Source organism: Amphiura filiformis, chromosome 15 (genome assembly GCF_039555335.1).
Source record: "Amphiura filiformis chromosome 15, Afil_fr2py, whole genome shotgun sequence".
Taxonomy (NCBI): domain Eukaryota; kingdom Metazoa; phylum Echinodermata; class Ophiuroidea; order Amphilepidida; family Amphiuridae; genus Amphiura; species Amphiura filiformis.
In genome coordinates, this window is record NC_092642.1 from 5598495 (window position 1) to 5618752 (window position 20258).

The window sequence follows — 20258 nt, forward strand, 5'->3', positions numbered from 1 at the left end:
AAATTTTTAAATTCTATGACTGATTTAGATCACCGATATAAATTTATATATTATTATTGGACCCAACTTCAGTAAGTTTTGGGATGTGTCCGCGATATTTTTTATCCCCATAGAGGAAAACTATGCAGACGCAAGCGCCTTTATGGCTAAAAGCCTCCATGAGAGATGACCAATACCACCAGGAGTTGGTCGCTGCCGCTTGCTTAAATATAAAATTTGAAAATAGTGACGGGCTGTCTGCAAACGGAATATACATTATGTGGTGTCAAAATATTTCATACATTTGTTCTGCTCTGGGCAGCCCCGTACATATAAATATGCATAATTATATAAATTTTATAATAAAATATGGTAAGGCGAAAAAGATATTTTATGCTAACGTCAAAACAATACATACGAAAATAATAATAATAATAATAATAATAATAATAATAATAATAATAATAATAATAATAATAATAATAATAATAATAATAATAATAATAATGATAATTGGTTGTTTATGTCAAGTGCTACTACAATGTGTTCAAAATTAGGTCTTGTACATACTGCAACCTTTGAGAGACCTTTGAAAGTCTATGTTTTGTTATTTTATATTTAGGGAAGGGCGGATCTTGAGTTGTGTAAATTGTGGGAAAATCTGTTGTTGTCTTAATCATGTACGTGGCAAAGTGAAACTTCTAAAGTTCAAGGAATCTGTCACACATATGAGCCCCAATGACTTGTTGAAATCGTTGACATCGTTTGTGGATTTTCCTTTGGTTAATAATGGTAAGCGCGAAGGCCATATTTCAATGTTCTCAATAATCTTCGTGCGGGGCTCGAAAACCCTTCAGCCCCACCCAATAATTGCATGTGAAGTGAAAAATGTCATCATAAACCAGGAAAAATAAGTGTTTTTGAATGTATTTTTTGCAGAATTGTGCGATTCCGAGGGGGGAACCACACAACGAATGTTAGTTTTGTCAGCCCCCCCCCCTCCCCATAATATTGAATATCTTCCCAAGCCACTTCTTTAGTATTAATATACACCACTCACAAAAAGAAACTCGTCAGTTATATTCATCCTTGCTGTTCAATAACTTGATAATTTTGGATTATTCTGAAATATACATTTTGTTAATCGGACTTTTCTGTCTCATTTGACACCCTGTTCGTGAACATTGAGCAAGAATTGACCAAGATATGCGCCTCAAACTCTCAAACCCCAAAATGAAAAGTTGCAATTTTAACGATTCAATTGTGCCTGTTACACTGTGTGCATTATTGATTGGCCCGTGGTGCTTGTGCGCAATACAACGATGCGTTCCCATTGAAAATCGTTGAAAATGCAACTTTTGATTTTGGGGTTTGAGGCTTTGGAGGCGCATATCTTGGTCAATTCTTGTTCGTTTTTCACGAACAGGGTGTCAAATGAGAAAGCAAAGACCAATTAACAAAATGTATATTTCAGAATAATTCACAATTATCAAGTTATTGAACAGCAAAGAAGAATATAACTGACGAGTTTCTTTTTGTGCCTGGTGTAGTTACAGAGTGTAGGAAAAGAAAACTGTTAATGCTTTTTTTCCCTTTCCGTCTTGTTTGCTAATCTACTTTTGGTACATTGGTTTTGTTATGAATCTAAATTGGAGACTTAGTCCAAGGGGAAAGCAGAGCGAGGTACCAGATTTGGAGTCCCAAAGGATGAGGGATAATGAACGGGAAAGGGGATGACTATCACGAAATGAACCAAATGAAACAGAAATAAAGTTTAACAATTTATTATGAATTTACATCATCAGACAAACTGATCAAAATACAAGGTGTATGTTAATAATAAGTCTTACCAGAGTTCATTCGCATCATAATTGAATATGATTCACGTTCAAGACATGATGACAATTATAATCGCCATCATGTTGACCAATCTAACTAAACTTCATGAGCCATACCTGGGCACGTCTTTATCGGTTGCAGGGTTAACAAGGAGTGAAGTCTTTATCAAAGCACAAACAAAACATCGTTTCAGTCAGTACAATTGATGCACGGATATAAAACGTTCACCTGATGAATGGTTATCATGGCTTACTGCACTATGATCAATATTCACTTATCGAATGAATTATCGTCACAACAGTTTGTAACTCGGTCGATTTCCGTTTTCTGACCTATTTACAGACGCCTCCATAACTTCGTCCAACGTTAACACTTATGTAACCAGTTCCATTATGCCAATTAGTGGTTTAGTTCGTGGTACTTTTTAGGTATAATGAATGAAGTACAACTCAAATACGGTAGTGCAGAAAAATAATGTATGTTTTTGTAACCATAAATGTATTTTACTTTTTGTACTAATGTAGATTAAAATGTATTATAACAAATCACGCTATTGCAAATTAAGTTTTATAAGAAGTTTTTAATGTATATATATAATGAGTATAATACTGCATACCGTTTGGCAATATAAGCTATGTATAAAGCCGCGAGTGTTCCATATAGTGTTCATGCAAAAAAATATATATCGTTTTTATTTCTTTTAATTTCCTTTTGAGTGTGATAAGTACCAAGTATTTCATTCGAATTCTTATAATTAGTACATAATTATAGTTTTATTAAGTACATGTTTTTAATGTTTCAGTGGCTTTGAAACATTGTTTATCAGCTACCTTCAACTAAGGTGGTAATGTGCGTGTTTAGAGTTGAAGCATACTATTAAGTTTTCTGACCTATTTTCAGATGCCGACAAAAACTCGATTTCGTCCGAATTTTGCACTAATGGAGCCAATTTCATTATGGCAGTAGTGGTTTAGTCTGAGGCAGGTTTAGTACAGCTCACCACATTCTAGGAGAAAACGATTTTTAATAAACGTAAGTAGTTTTTATGAAAATAAGGAAAGTAAAAGATGTAATATTAGACTATACCGGGCATATCTCAGTGAAAAAAGAGTTCACAGACAGCCGGAGACAGGTTTTTTGAGTAAAGGCCAACATTGCCAAAACAAGATATGACGCACACAAAAGGGCTTGCACTTTACTTTGACTTACGACTATGTTGCCCGTTATTCCAGATTGGACCAACTGCTGCGGTTGTTGTCAGCAAAGTATTTCAACTTGCCCGAAAAATAAATTATTTGTTTTATAATTAGTACCTTTTCTCTGTCAAGGCTCAAATTTAGAACCTGGCACCCCAACAAGTAACAGCCATGTTGAACTTGCATGATCCATGCAAATTAAGCGGGAGTGTGCCTTCAATAAGTAATGTACAAAAGTAACACAAAAAAAAGAAACAATTGCTTTACAAAATAAATACAATTCACTTTAACCTAAATAAATAATTAAATTTAATTGAATTAGAATTTTCCATATTATTGGCAATTACCATCGTTAACAAGGTTTGTTTTTAGCAGGGTAGTTGACTCCTATATATCCAGTATGTGGCATTCAATTAGCAGCATTCAATTCACACCGTGTTATTATTTACACAAACCTTACTCCAGTTTACACTAATTGGGGTATCTATACGAAATATATTAATTTAAAGCGGTAAAACTAGTCTTGTATATTGTTTCCTTACATTTCGAGAAAAAATCGTTTCTCTTGCTTTTATTATTTTTGTAAAAAGTGTGTTACGTAATATATCTCGTTTTGGAAAAACAAGTACTTATGTCTATCTATACCATACAAGTAATACCGATGTCATAGTAATTTTTCCCCACCCGGAATATCTGCATAAAACAGACATCATTATTGCTATGAATGGTACTTAGATGTTGAAATGGATGGTATTTAAATCAGCGTGAACAGGGTGGATGTGGGGATGTTTTATATTAAGCTATTGCTCGTCGTGTGCAAAATAAACCGCAGTTCGAATGTTATGAAATAAATTTGATTACTTTTTCTGTAGACAATATTTTTCCTACTGAAGGGATCTTCATTTTGGATGAATTGGAATTTGATTTTATATGCCATTTATACTTTCGTAGTATGTATGTAAAACATTGACCTTTAAAATACAGTATTCACAATACACCATTATCTTTTTCAACTTTTTATTCATCTTCATAGAGATATTTTACGCCAACAAAGTAAATGTTTATAGTGTTATTCATTTTATAAAAATATCAAAGAAGCTTTGGGGTTTGTTCTTGAATTTATAATTTATCTGAATATATTCTAAATTAATTTTTAACCAAGACGGTTTCACTCTTTGTACCGAAGTATTTTTGGACTTTCTTTTATATAAGCATAATAATTTTGATATCCGTAACCCTACATCTAACCTTTATATTTGGCGATAACTTAAATCGCGCGGACAAACCATGGTCAGACACCTTATGCTTAATTATATTCAAAGCATTAAACAAGATTGATGATATATTCGCTGTCTCGTCACCCACGTAAAACAAATATGTGTATAGACCAATATAAGTAACTTCAAGAGGATTAAGAAAATACTTTGGCTGGGATTATAATGATCTTTGTATTTAAAGTATATACAAGAGATTGAATGCTTGTTTAAAATCGCGATTTCAGGGGAGTGAGAGAATGGACATTAACAAGAGGTACTTAATATACCTTTTACGCGCTGAATTGATAACATAACTATAAGTTTTACCACATTGAGACATATAAAGTGTTTTTTAAAACAACTCGTGAATCCGGTTGGGGGACATGAGAGCAAACATAGCTTATGTTATTTAAAATGTTCCTCTTGAAATAAGATAAGAATGTTAACAAAACTAACGCAAACCTTAGAATTCATGATAATGCTTACATGAAGGTAGAACTATTTATTCCATCACCACGTGCTGTTGGACAGAAAAAGTTTCTTTTATAAAAGCTCATAACCTACGGGAGGACCGTGTTTATTATCTAATTATATTCATTCATTCATATTTTATTTTCATCAATCATCAACATCAATATACAAGTGATACTAATAGCTCAACAAAGTAATAAAATTAAATGTAAACAAGAGTCACTGGTATAAATAAATATCAATACATTTAGGCAGTAACAATTAAATCAATATAATTAAATTAGAATAGCATTATTATGTATGATTGACAAAAATACACTTTAGACCAAAATACACTTTAAATTATATCACTCCTTTGGTCATTTTTTACAGATTAGCTGCATATCTATGCCTTTCTTACTGCTCAGAGCTATCGAGATGCAAGAACATGCAGGCTAATTCAGAGTCTTTAGGTCACTGTTAATTACAAAGACCACCTTCTCCAATGACCAATCGCCAGAAATGTACTAGTAACTAATCGGTGCACCTTTAGTGTTTAGTTTCAAACTTAAATAGCAGCTTTAAAATATAAAACACGGTTCAGCTTTGATCTTAGTCCGTAGTTCATCGCGATCTACTCCACCAACTCAATCAATATTCAGTTTTGACACTTGATCAAACCCTAAATCTAGTGAGACTATTGCCAGTATTTCAGAGGAAACGTGGTACAGGCATGAATTTACTTTACAGACGTGATCATTTCTAAGCAAGACTCGTAACATATTTCGCACTGCTTTAATACAATGTTATATTGCCCTTGTCTATTACTGTTTTCTGCTGCGTTATTTAAAGTCAAAAGAAAGTTCGAGTCCCCGTCCCACCACCGTGTTGCGAACTTGGGCAGGGCGCTTTGCCTCGCTTGCCTCACCCCACCCAGGTGCAATGGGAAGCTGTTAGGGGTAGTCACCGTCGTTATACTGATGAACCCTGCGCCATTTGTAGGCTGCAAACGTGGTTCCGACATATTCCAATAACGGCGGAATAAATGTAAAGCGCTTTGAAGCTGTTTACGTCATAAAGCGCTATATAAATATCTACATTTATTTTTTTATTCATTCATTCATTCATTCATCTTTATTTCATTCAAATTTAAGTAGAAAGCAAGACTTTAAGTCATACCAAAGATAGGCAGGTTCATTTTGAGTATGGAATCATGAAATCAATCTAGATCACATTATTGGTAACCATAACAAAATCAATTTATCGTGTTGATGGTTGAAGATAAGGAAAAAACTTAACAAAGTATTTAAAATGTTCCAGAGGTGGCACCGACTGTCTTTCTTCTCATTTTAACTTACTTCCAGATATAAAAGATAAAGGACAAGGACGCAATATTTCACTTGACCAAGGATGAAAAATGAATCTAAATTTTAAAAGGTATTAAAAATCAAAACATACACATATATATATTTTCCCAGCTTTAAATTCAAGTTAAAGACTTAATGACTCAAGTGGAAATAAAGCAGTCAGCGATAGACGTCTTTTCTTATTTAGCCTGTATAAATCATCGTGATGATTAGAGGGACACGGTAGGATGTACGAGCAGACAGGCGTGACCCTGATCGGAACTCGATGCGAGGTCTTTGTCATCACCAGCACCTGTCCAAAATTCCAATGCGGTAATGGAAAGAGCGGATAATTGGATATGAATTTTTTCCACTAGGGGATCAAACCATATTATAAAATCCATTATTTGCTGATTTCATTCTGATATACATGCGTAATTATGTTATTTTTATATATTTATGCGAAGTGCAATCAGATGTTATTAATAGTTATGCCACGAAGAAAACTCGCTTACACGCGTCACAAGGTGACGATAGTTCGAACAAACGTGCAATATACAAAGTTATTGTCCAGTTGTAAATTATATGGTTATCATATGTCGTGCAGGTTTTTTGAATAAGGCTGGGAACCAAGTTATAACTCTGCTGAAGACCTTGCATTACCAGGAATGTACCTTGCTCCAAAAAGAGTTATGGCTCCCTCAATGTCATACGGGGGTCAAATGTCAAAATGTATCACCTTTCATTTAAAACCACATCAAAGTATTCATGTGGTCAACACGATTCAGAAAAAGTATACTTTTTGTATGGTTCTCGAGCTATAGGTAAAATGTCGCATTTAGGGCTCCATTGGGGTTAAAGCCTAGAAAATGCTCCAATTTCGTCTTGCAAAAGCAATTCAATTTTAGAATAGTTTGAACCATCTAGAAAGTATCGTTACATAGGTAACATCGCCAAACAGGTCAAGGCCAATATGGTTCAATGGGTATTTTGTTCAAATGTTGTTCAAACCATACAAAAGCATTCATCTGGTATTAATTGTTCAGAAAATGTATAGATTGGCATCCTAGATGGTGCAAACTATTTCTTTTGAATTGGTATCAAAATTCATACAACTAGAGACCATTTGAGAGTTTCTAAGGTTTTGACACCTGTGGAGCCCAAAATGAGACCTTTGACCCTTTTGCTTATTACTCGAGGTTAAACCATACTTTTTCTGAAGAGTATGATCAGAGCAAAACTTTGGCGTGGTTTATAACATGATCTGATCAATTTTTGAAATTTCAATCTTGTATGATCTTAATTTTTTTCTGAGTAAGGTGTATTTTAGCCAACAACATGTGCCACTTACGATGCCGACCTCCAATCATTGGCGTAGCTTGGATCATCATATGGGGGCACCAATCATGATTGGGGGCACCGAGCCTGATGGGTGGCCGCAAGCCGCTTTCCGGCAATTTTTCTATGGGATTTTCTAAATTTTCGGATCGATGGGGGGACGTTCCCCCGTGCCCCTATGACTTTACGCCACTACCTCCAATGCCTCGCAACCATTCTGCAAGCAACTATAAAACATTTGAATGAAGTTGGTATTACGTTCATACGTTTTAGTTTTGTTAACATTTTTATCTTATTTCAAGAGATATTTTGCAGGAACATTTCAAATAGTTATGTTTGCCCTCATGTCCCTCAACCGGATTCACGAGTTGTTTTTAAAAACACTATATCTGTCTCAATGTGGTTAAAACTTATATATAGTTATGTTCCCGGTTATGTTATCAAATCAGCGCGTAAAAGATATAGTAAGTACCTCGTGTTAATGTCCATTCTCTCACTCCCCTGAAATCGCGGTTTTAAACAAACATTCAATCTCTTGTATATACTTTAAATAGAAAGATCATTATAATCCCAGCCAAAGTATTTTCTTAATCCTCTTGAAGTTACTTATATTGGTCTATACACGTATTTGTTTTATGTAGGTGACGAGACAGCGAATATATCACCAATCCTGTTTGATGCTTTGAGTATAATAATAAGCATAAGGTGTCTGACCATGGTTTGTCCGCGCGATTTAACTTATCGCTAAATATAAAGGGACATGCCAACCTTCAATTAGTAGAGGCGATTATTCAACTACTCAGTATACACCTGTTTCCTTCTGAAACATCTCCATACAAATTAGCTCATCTATGAAGACTCTAAGGTAGGTGCTGATGGGACGTATTGTCTTGATAAAATAATTAAGAAAGGTATTTATAGGACGTAAATGCATTTAAGTGCAAAGTGGGATTTAATCGGTTTTTATAATTAGACAATAGCTCGCAGGTTGAACTTGACATAGCGTAAAACAAAGAATGCTAAGTCCATTTGGGATTAGTAGAGTTTGCTGTATTCAAGGACAGATTGGTACAATTAAATGCATTACACTTGAAACAGATTTTATGCAATCGTGTCAGTGAACTACTTTCAAAAGCTTACTTTAGGTAATTGATTGAAATGTTCGGCATGGAAATCACAGAGGAATGTGTAATTTATTTGTTTTGATTCCGGTTGGTGACCTTGTATTCAATGTTTTAAAATACATGTACATGAAGAAAATGGGGTTTGTAGGTCACGAATTACGCATTACGAAATTACTGATTGGCATCAAACAAACATTGGATCGACATATAAATCAATGTTGTAGGATATGTTGCTTTTGTTTTTCAAACCAGACCCCTTTGCAATTATTTCACAAACTGAGTGCGCTATTATACTTTTTTTTTATGACCAGACATATCTAGGCAATCATGAAACTATCATATTGTAGAGACTGCTGATATATTTGAGACATACATGTATAGCTATTAACTACCTTGTTGAAGCTGGGAATTTCCAAATGCGGGCTGTAGATCGTACAAAAGATGGCTAATAATGTCGACTGTAAGTTCGTAGGATCTTTAGGACCGTCGTCGAAGCCTAGGATCTAGGTTGTGTATGTTTGGCATCAGCTGGCAGAGTAGTTCTGGAGTTCTCTTGTCCAGAGGTGGTTTAATGAGTGAATATGGTAGTCAAAGTACTCGTCTACTGGAAACTTTATGATGCGCGTGGAGCTGTTTTGAATAGAACCAAGCTGAGGTAGGTGTTGCGGGCAGTTGCGCTAAACCACCAGTGCCATTGATGGCATCTTCAATCTGTGTCATACACTTGTAGATGATGGCTCTCTGGACAGGAATGATGTAAGGGGCAGCTCTTCGAAGCGGTGCCAGCCAACTGTCTTGCCCATTTTAGTGACAACTGGATTTTTGGGACAGATTGCTAATAATGGTAAGCCATGTTAGGCAACTAATGAACCAATACTACGCATTTTTGCGCGTGGAATTTTAAAATTGAGTGCCGTCCCCAGAACAATTGAACCAATAATGTTCATTATTGTCAGTCTCTCGTATGTCCCTCATACACACATACACTCTTACGCAGATTGGGCTATTCCAAAAAATAGATGCACACCCCCTAGTTTGGATTTCCGGACCTTTTTGATCAGTTATGATTGCTGGAAATCCACACTTTCCAAAAGTGTCTACATACATGACATACGACAAATTCCAGCTAAATATAATTCACAATCGAGAATCCTATACTTATTTTGGACAATTCCACGATTTTTATTTTATTGCATTTCCACGTTTTTCCAGTAACATTAACAACTGGAATTCCAGTCGTTTTCAGGAAGCAAACCTGAAAATTCAGATATTTCTTTTATTGAACATTTACTCAGCTATATGGGTTGTGCAGCCCATTGCCCATTAAAACAATACTATGATTTAAAGAATACCAATCTGAAAGAATACAGTTCTTTAACCTCAATATATTTCTATATATAGTGATCTTCGAATGTTTAGATACAAAATATTTTGAGCTGTGAAGGTTATTGAACTGCAGCATTAGAAATGAAACCATATTTGGCTCATAGGAAATGCTTAAGGGTATACGATGTATCGTTGGTCGAAGCAGCAGAAAAAAAGTAGTTCACAGCATCTTGCGAATGGTAGTGAGCTTTAGCAAAGATTGCATTGCTCAATTCATAGCGAGCGTGTAGAAGAACTCAAATATCACAGATACTTTTGTAGGTCCTGTGGTTCTTGAGTTATGTTGTAAAGAGGGCTGACACAACAACACTTTTGTAAAACGCACATAACTCATTAACAGCAATAAATTAAGCAAGTTTACAAAGTATATGATTTGTAGAATGAACTTTTGCAAAACACCAAAGTGTTATTTTTCAATAATATATTGATTCAGATAATGAAAATCGATTTTTTTTTTGGCTGCTTTGACCAACAATAGCTCGTATAGCCTTAATGTACGCCACGCTGACAAAGAACTGAATTTAATTTGATCTGTTTTTCCGATTACTTTATCTGAGTGCATTTTGGACTTACTATAAAGTACAAAAGGTTGTACTTGTAAAAGAAGTTGACATCATTCACATTATGATATTGTCATTTTTTATTTCCTGCAATGCAGCAGATTGTCAATTTAACAAATTGAGTTGTCAAAGGTTCAAACGGTATTTGAACCTTTATTTATCGTCAACATACAAGTGTCGCCTGTATAATTGAAGTTAGGATGGTTTTATGTGGGTAGGTGTTTGCACTTTCGTGAGATAAGAGACAAAATGTTTCGGAATAGATAGAGGTAATTGGTAACATTACCTTGTTGTGCGAAGAGCGCAGGTTAGTCCAATTTCATCATACGTATTGTTACCCATTATGAAGAGCTTATGTTATCATTCAATTTATTCGGGAGTTTATTAAACAAGTGTTGAGAGCAACTGCGCTACGGCTACGCCCAAGCAAACTGATTCTAATGTATCTTAGTGGCAGCCGAATAATTTGTGCTTGAACTTTACAAAGAAAATAATATATTTATTTAGATGTATATTGCATAGGGGTGGCAATAGTGGTATAACCAGCACGTTTTCAACGGGTGGACAAAAGGTACTACGGGGCAAAGAAGCTTTCATATGAAAAGCACATAAGAGCCTAAAAATCTTAAATATCAGAACGGCCAAAATCCCACAGGGAAGAGGGTAAGACTTCTTAACAGGGGCAGATCCCACTAACATGCCCCTTACATGACCCCCTTGACTACGCCACTGGCTGGCAATGGGAATATACACTTCAATGTTTATACCCCTTGTTCAATTTATTAGGGTATTAATACGATTATCGTCTTCTTACCTCTTGCCTCGCTTTCCTGTCTGTAGCTAACCCCAATATCAATATGCAGCATATATCTTCTGTTCTTCCAACATTTACTTAGCCTTCTTACTAAAAAAACCTTGTATACATAATTCGATGGATAATTTAACTAATGAAAATTTTAAGGCAGATAATATGACAATAATGGGCCTTTAAACGGTCACCTTTATCATGAGTTTTGTTTACAGTCTTATGTGCAATGATCTACTGCAAAACATGCAATCATGTCTTCGCTCAGATGAAATATAATCTGATAACAAGTGGTCATGAGATCAGATTAGTTTGTTATCGAACCTGTTCCAATGAAAAAATAGACGGGTTATTTACACCAGATTGTCTGTGACTATAAACAATGATTAATATCACAGATTTGAAATGCATCTGTCTTTTTTTCCTTATAAAATCATGCTTATAAATTCAAAACGTTGTATTAATACAGTTCCATGAAGTATGACACATTAGCGATGAAGTGATTGATAGACGTAAAGAAACTATCTAAGATGCTGCTCATACTAACCATTTTAATTTGTCCTTTCAATATTTGTACTGCTTCCCCATGTGATAACATTGAAGTCAGTGTTGCCAAAACTTTTCAGCGTCAAGGCGCGGCGCATTGACTCGCCAGGCCGCGGTAAAGGATTCTCAAGTAGCCCAATTTTTTAAGCATTTAGTTAATAATGAAGCCAATTCTATATACATCAAACAGCCGTGTAACAGGGGCAGATCCCACTAAAATGCCCCTCACATGACCCCCCCTTGACTACGCCACTGGCTGCCAATGGGAATATACCCTTTAATGTTTATATCTCTTGTTCAATTTATTAGGGTATTAATACGATAATCGTCTTAATACATGTACCTCTTGCCTCGCTTTCCTGTCTGTAGCTAACCCCAATATCAATATGCAGCATATATCTTCTGTTCTTCCAACATTTACTTAGCCTTCTTACTAAAAAAACCTTGTATACATAATTCGATGGATAATTTAAGTAATCAAAATTTTAAGGCAGATATATGACAATAATGGGCCTTTAAACGGTCACCTTTATCATGAGTTTTGTTTACAGTCTTATGTGCAATGATCTACTGCAAAACATGCAATCATGTCTTCGCTGAGATGAAATATAATCTGATAAAAAGTGGTCATGAGATCAGATTAGTTTGTTATCGAACCTGTTCCAATGAAAAAATAGACGGGTTATTTACACCAGATTGTCTGTGACTATAAACAATGATTATTATCACAGATTTGAAATGCATCTGCATCTTTTTTTGCTTATAAAATCATGCTTATAAAATTAACACGTTGTATTTCCATTACAGTTCCTTGAAGTATGACACGATGAAGTGATTGATAGACGTAAAGAAACTATTTAAGATGCTGCTCATACTAACCATTTTAATTTGTCCTTTCAATATTTGTACTACATCCCCATGTGATATCATTGAAGTATGCGCGGACATTGACGTACCTCTCAACATGGTGACTTGAAAGTACTGAAGTTTTATTACTATTTTACACAAAGGAAGGCCTTATAATAATATTATGTCTCATATATTCCGTTGAATCGATAAATCAACTTATTGATGATCTGCAGTGGTGAATCAAGGATGGTAAATTAGGGAGGGGGCATACAGAGTATAATTGAATAAAATAGGTTGATTTTTGCATTATTTTTTATCGATTTTGTGGGGCAACGCCCCGTGCCCCCTTCTGGATTCTCCCCTGATCTGCTACAACATTATGTAAATTATGAATCACCCAACATGTAATGTTATGTATGCACTTGACATAAGATCGGGCCTTCCTACATCATCATATTATATTTACGAAAAGGTAATAACAGCTATATCAACTACAACAACTCGTACTGTTAAAATGACGGGTAATGTTACCAACGTTAGGTTGTTAATTTTTAACAATGCGCACACTCAACCCCAAGCTAAATCCATATTGAATATACAAGGACAAATCTTAAGAAAGGAATATGTAAATCATTCAAATGGAGAAACAAATTGAATCGCTCCAAACGAATGATTAGACGACAGAAATGTTCAAGCACAATCAATCGAATGTAGAGATACTAGTACGTTGAAACAATACCGTATGCGTATTTGCAAACTTTTCAATCAGGAAATTTCACCACACTGATGAATCTATAATGGTAATGCTGAACGTATACATATCAGTATGAAGCACTTATCAATTAGCAGGTTATTTCTGGACACATACAATGGTAGATTATAGAACCACGTGGTAATTCCCTGCACACTTATCAAACTGGAGTTAGCAACCGCATTAATGAGTCCGCAGATTTGACATAAGCCGATATGATCACTCTGCACACTAATCCATGAGTATGATAGTTTTGAACATTTATATTAACTCATACCCATTTTCCTCTGCATCCTCTTCTTCACACTATAAATTGACTCAAAGATTTGCTTAAAATACTCGTTGTTAATATATCTTTCCTTTCAGTATGAACTGGCACATGTCCCAATCAGTATGGTAACTCCGCGCACTTATAAATCAGTATGATAACCATGTACACTTATCAATCAATTGAAGTACCAAAATGGGCGCACCTAGACAAAAATGGAACACCAATGTTTTTGCTTGGTAGTGATTCTAAATACCATCCTGACAAACATATCCGAAAAGGGCTAAAAAGCGCACAGGGGACAATGTTAATTTGCATATTTCCAAAATGCCGGTAATGCAGGTCTCAAATGTGAAAATTGGGGCAATATGGATAAAAATCATCTGATTGTATTCCTCTCATTATTAGGATTCAGAAAAAGTATACTGGCCTATCTTCGATGTATAGTGACTTATCTCCAATGTATAGTTCTTGAGTTATAGGCATAAAGGTCAAATGTCAAATTTTGGTCCCCATGAATATGTAGAGGGGTAAAAAATCCCCCAAAATGCTCCGATTTTGCTCAAAGTGGTCTCAAATTGTTCCGCTTGGAGAAAAAAATTTAAGCAAAGAATACTTTGCCATATCTCAGGTGTTTTGTTACCTGGATAACAGGTAAACAAATTAAAAGCCCATTGAATCATGTTAATCTTGATCTATTTTGTGATGTTACCCAGGTAACAAAATACCTGAGCTATAGCAAACTATTCTTTGTTTACAATGTTGTTGCAAGTGGAACAATTTGAGACACTGTGAACGAAATCGGAGCATTTTTTATTTTTGTACCCCTGATCAACCTATACTTTTTTCTGAATCCTAATAATGAGATCAATACAATCATATGATATTTATTCACATTCCCCCAATTTTGAAATTTGAGGCCTGCATTAGCGGCCATTTTGGAAATATGCAAATTAACATTTTTTCCCCTGTGCCCTTTTTTTTTTTTTTTTTGGATTATGTTGTTCTGGAGGATATTTAGAGTCACTAGCAAGCAAAAACATTGGTGTTCCTTTTTGTCTACCTCATACGTAAATTAACTTGTCTACACTACTATAACAACTACAGTTTGACGTCTTTTTACTTGTGACAAAGTTCCGTGTGTCCTAACATTCTGAAGAAATCTTGCTTGAGGACGTGAAGATGTGAATATCAATTTGCAGTCTGAACCATTTACCTCATTTTCCTCACTGCAAATAGATTATAGTACATTTACCTCTTACTTGAATGTCTTGTTTTTATTTGATTTTGTACAAGCCTCTCAGCGGTATAAAGTATTCTCACCAACAAAACTGACGTACAAAAGCTGTGTATAAAATTAATTTTATTCACATACTTTCCTGTTGGTGCTGAAATATATATAATGCTTAATAAAAATTGACGCAATAGGCTGGTACTGGCATACATCCTTTTTTAATAACAGGGTTCAAAACAACATTTTAAATCATTCTTCATATAGAAACAAAATTACTTATGAATAACGTGTACGATACTGCGAACCATTTATTTCTACTTTTTTACAATTCAGAATTCAACTCGTGTCCTACGACTTTCCATCATGCAGCGCTAAATTTCATAAATAGACCTTCAAATTATTAAATATAATTGTAGGGCCACCCTTTGTGTTCAGTTTAGTGAAAATAATGAGCCCGCCACTTTTCCCCGTGGTATGACCATCAAATTGCGAGGGTTGCAGATGGTTGCCATCTTTTTGTGTTTTATTGTTTAAGTGAAATAAAATAAAAAGCTGTCACAATGTTTTGATGGGTATTAGTCCTTTGACTTACCGATTGTTCGCACTCCTTGGAGACACCTGTATAGGTGGAGACTACTTGTCTCTTTTTATATCTTCGTTTTAATTTCTTATAGGCATTGAGTTTCAAAACATAGTGTTTTGTTGTTTTGAACAAACATCGCTTAGTTGCCTCTTTTAATTGCTCTTTTAAATGCTGTTTGTATGTATGTATGTATTCGTTTGTTTTTGCTCCGTTGTCCCTGTATTGGCCCATGCTGGTATTCTGCACTGGCACGTTGGCCATATGTGTCATGGGTTTTGTGTGTGCTTTTGAACCTTGTTTGTTAATAAAGTAATAAAATAAAATAAAATAAAATAAAATAAAATAAAATAAAATAAAATAAAATAAAATAAAATAAAATAAAATAAAATAAAATAAAATAAAATAAAATAAAATAAAATAAAATAAAATAGAGTGTTTCGTCTTATCATATTTCCCTTGAACACACACACACCCTACCACACGCATTGCATTTGTAACTGACCGTTTGTGCAATAAGGTGTGCAACTGGGTTTTCCTTCAAAGTAAGAACAAGGGAATTAATATAGTGAAAGTAGAATTTGACTTTGAGCCAAGTATGTCAGAACATGCAGTTGTGGCGCTCTTTTATGTTAGACTTATTGTGTAAATCCATTATTTCATCAAAATCTAACGACAAAAAGCATTCTCTGCCTTAAGCCTCGACGCATCAGGGTGCAGGGACTGTTGATGATCTTTTGCATGCCGATAGCATTACAGCACCAGTCGGATGCACTTAAATGAGACCCAATGTCCCTCTCTTTCATTTACTAACGCAAATGCCTTTGAAGTATTCCGAATCGTAAGAAAATGTATTGCAATAATTACTGCACGACATTTTCATTGTCAATATGTAAATAATTTCCTCCGACTTGCTAAAAATATTATGTAGAAGACATTGGACTTAAAGAACGTTTCACACAACAATTTCATCTGATACTTGTTAAAAGATATTGTATGATTCATTAATTTTGAATTCGAAAACTTTGGATCTCAATTAATTTCAACCTATAGCCAAACTAATGCGACGTATCATACATTGCGTAACCATTCGGCTCGGTTTTCCAGGTATCTTGTCTTAAAAAGTACGAATTTCAAGATAGTATAATGCTTGGGGAAACTTTTATATATTGATGTATGATAAAAAATGTTCCAGCTCACTTTATCTTTAATATAATATAATGAAATTTCTTTAACATGACCAACTTAAAGTGCGTTCCCCAGCTTCAATAGGTAACAACTAATCGATGGTTTGGGGGCAAGCTCTAGTAAAACACTGTCACAATATCTCTCTCTATATATATATTTCTATATATGAGTCACGCTCAACTATGCCTTAACAAATGTGGAATGATGATATCAGGCGGCGGATGACATGATCGAGCCGGCAACTCGTGAAAACGCCCGGCCGTATGGCATTTTCCATATTAGTTTTGTGGGGTTCATTATCGAACCCCAACGGTTTTAACTTGTATTTATATTATTTATCAACATAGGCCTATTTGTTTGTGATATTTCAAGCGTTTTAAAATTTCAAAATAATCCCATTCAATTACACGGTTGACGATGAAAATTTACTGAATTTAGGGACTGCGTCATACACCACCTGGATGATATCGAATGCCGAGTGAAACGTCAATATTCAAAAAGGGGCCGCTTCTTCGGGAAGGAACTCATCTGAAATAGCTAAGTGAAAAACATTTATGTTTAAGAAGCGTGATGATTGTTAATGTTGTTTTGATGAAAAATTTAATGAAGCTGCTTGTTATTTTTATTAATATTTTTTCACATAGGTGACAAATTGGATAATTAAATTAAACCGAATTCCTTCTCCACTTGCTAACGGCAAGCGATTGATTATGACCAATATATTGTATCAGGTTTTGTTTTCTTTCAGAAGAAATCATAACGGTATATATCTGATATATACGTATAAGATCCATGGTCACAATTTGTAATGGTGATATAGTTGGTGTATCATTCTAAAATTGAACGCAATTTTATTATTGAATTAGTGAATTAGTCTACAAATGTATAGAATAACTTAGTTTTTTCAAGAAAACACAAATTTGTAATAACGAAGAAACAAATAGCTGTATAATATCATTTTCCGCGTCAGGCAACAACAGTGTATATCACAATGTTTATATTGATGTAACATATATCACACCACACCCAACCTCAACTCGCCATGTTCATATAGAATGGACTCCAACTAATTGACCACTGATTCCCGGTATATTTAAAACCTCTCGACAAGCAACCAGGACACAGATCCAGCATCAGCGTATAAATTATTTCTTTCATTCACCGGTGAAATTGACGGTGCATTTAAACCATAAACTTTTCATTTCAATCATCAACAAAGAGGCTCGCTATGCCGTTTTAAAATACTGTTACATTTTAGTACGTGATCTAGAATAACAAGTAGATGATATAGATGATCAACTTCTGCCACAAGGCAGCTAACATGACTAATGAAGCATCTACCACATGGCAGCCAACGAAGCCACTTATTTTCTGCCAAACAGGTAGTTATAGTGCAAATGAAAAAGTCATAGTTATATTCAGGTTTACATATCCCAGCTTAAAATAGGCCAGGTCAGGGTGTGTCATTGAAGACGTCCATGTTCAGATTTTCCTTTAAATAAAATGAAATGTTTATTCTGGACTGCTTTTACCTCGGGATATACCATAGGAGAGAGTATTAATGTGTCTGCAACACTTGCTGCAGGCTTAGCGTATAATTTCGAGGCCTATTAGATGCCTGCTATATGGCCGATGCTAAAATGAATTAAGTTCAGGAAAGATGTTGAGTGTCCTATATATATGATCCACGCTGTCACGTAGGAGTTTTCTTATCATCTTCAGCATAAGTAAACTTGCTCTGTTGAAGATTACATATTTATAAGCAATTGATATCGGTATGATTTTTGTGTGCGTAATGATCCTATGAAAAGAAGTGACATATAGTACTCTAAGGTGTACTTTATCGATAATATTATAAGATTGACGGTATGCAGAAGAAAGCATTTTCCTTATTATTAAGATTTATTATGAAACGTGCAGATCGTTGGTTTAAGTCATTTAGTGTTGGAAATGTTATTGCTTAACACTACCATGACTACAAGTAACACGAAGGAAATGCATGTTTATATTGGTGCTTCTTTATATATTATATATATATACCGTATATCAGCAGTAAATATATCTGAGTGTTTTCTTAATGGTTAATCCGACTATATTTAACTCTTTGTATTTTTCTGTTGCTTCTTGTATATGTCTTCTTAACTGTGCTTTGTTTACGTATTCTCTGCCTATCTACATGTATGTAACTTTTCAGTTCTCTTTCTATCGCTTTCTTCCGTCTTTTTATTCTTTGTCAATCACTCCCACTCACTGTATATTAGCCTCGCTAATAAGCATGTATACCTCTTCAAACGTATATCAAAAACATTTATTCAATAGTGGGTGGATGTCACCTTAAATTCGGTTTCTTTGTACATATTGAGCCTTGTCACAATATAAATGATTATTCAGCGCATATGCTTCCGGTGCATGTTAGTGATCCGATTCATACAGATTATATCCCCACTGTTTAATCACACATCACATTCACGCCAATTTTCGTAAATTTCTTATTCTGTTATTCTTTGAAATTAAATGTTTTGTGAAAGCATGACAACGATGAGATTTGATGTTATCTCTTTCTCATGAATACAGTGAGCGGCAGAAACCCGTAACTTAAATTTATACCGCAGTCAATAGAACCTAGTGATTGCGATGGAACAACTGAGCCAAGTCGTTTATTGTTGTTTGGAAAAGAAACGATTTATTTCATTGGTCTAAAATCTTTTGCTCGTCGCAAGCACATCGAGAATGAATCAATTTGAATTACCAAAAGCGCTTGCGGTGAGACAAGGACATAAGTGTTAAGACAACTTGAAAAAACGCCCCAAAACACCGCTTTTTCGGATCAATACACAAATTATACAGCAAAAACATACACCAATGAAGCAGAAAGAGATCAAAGTCGGTAAAAACAAATCGATCATATCTTGAGATTTTATATCGTCAAAAATGACTTCCATTATTCACATTACAATATGCCTGACAATACACACAAGTACTCTCAACTCAACTTATATTCCATGACAATTGAAATAACTATCAATACCGCCACAAAACAATAATTACAGAATTCAACCAATTCAAAATGTCTTATTTGTCTATCCGATGTAAATGATTATGCCGACGTGGTGCACATTGAATTTTCCACATTGAAACACATTTTTACGCCGCCTTTAGCACGTAACGCAGATTGTAGGCAACCAATTCTTTCATTGCCGACAGAAGTTGCAAACCTAATATATGATATTAAAGATGATGAAGAAAGTAAGTTTGCTCTAAAAAGCAGTTACACAAGTGAACGACCTCCACATTCATGACATGACATTACATTACATTACATACTTTACATTATAGTATAAGTAATGTAATTACCTACATTATTCATGTTTCACACATGCTTTGTTGATTATATTTTTGTATCGCTTGCCAAAGCAGTTGTTATGCGAGACAATACGATTTACAAATATTACTTTGATGTGTAACTTGTCATATAATTTGCTTACCGGCAAATTGTATCTAAGACGTTTGTTTCATTTTAGTTGTCCTGTCACAAAATGTCATAAAACTCACGCTGTTATAGC

General features: G+C 34.7%; 1 protein-coding gene across 1 annotated transcript in view; it reads left to right on the forward strand.

Annotated features, from left to right (window-relative positions):
* Positions 1 to 20258, forward strand: part of LOC140172083 (tachykinin-like peptides receptor 99D) — a 256849-nt gene that overhangs the window by 105405 nt on the left and 131186 nt on the right. The window contains exon 2 of the mRNA XM_072195431.1: positions 2719 to 2850. The gene's annotated coding sequence lies outside the window, so the exon portion shown is untranslated. The remainder of the gene's footprint in view (positions 1 to 2718; positions 2851 to 20258) is intronic.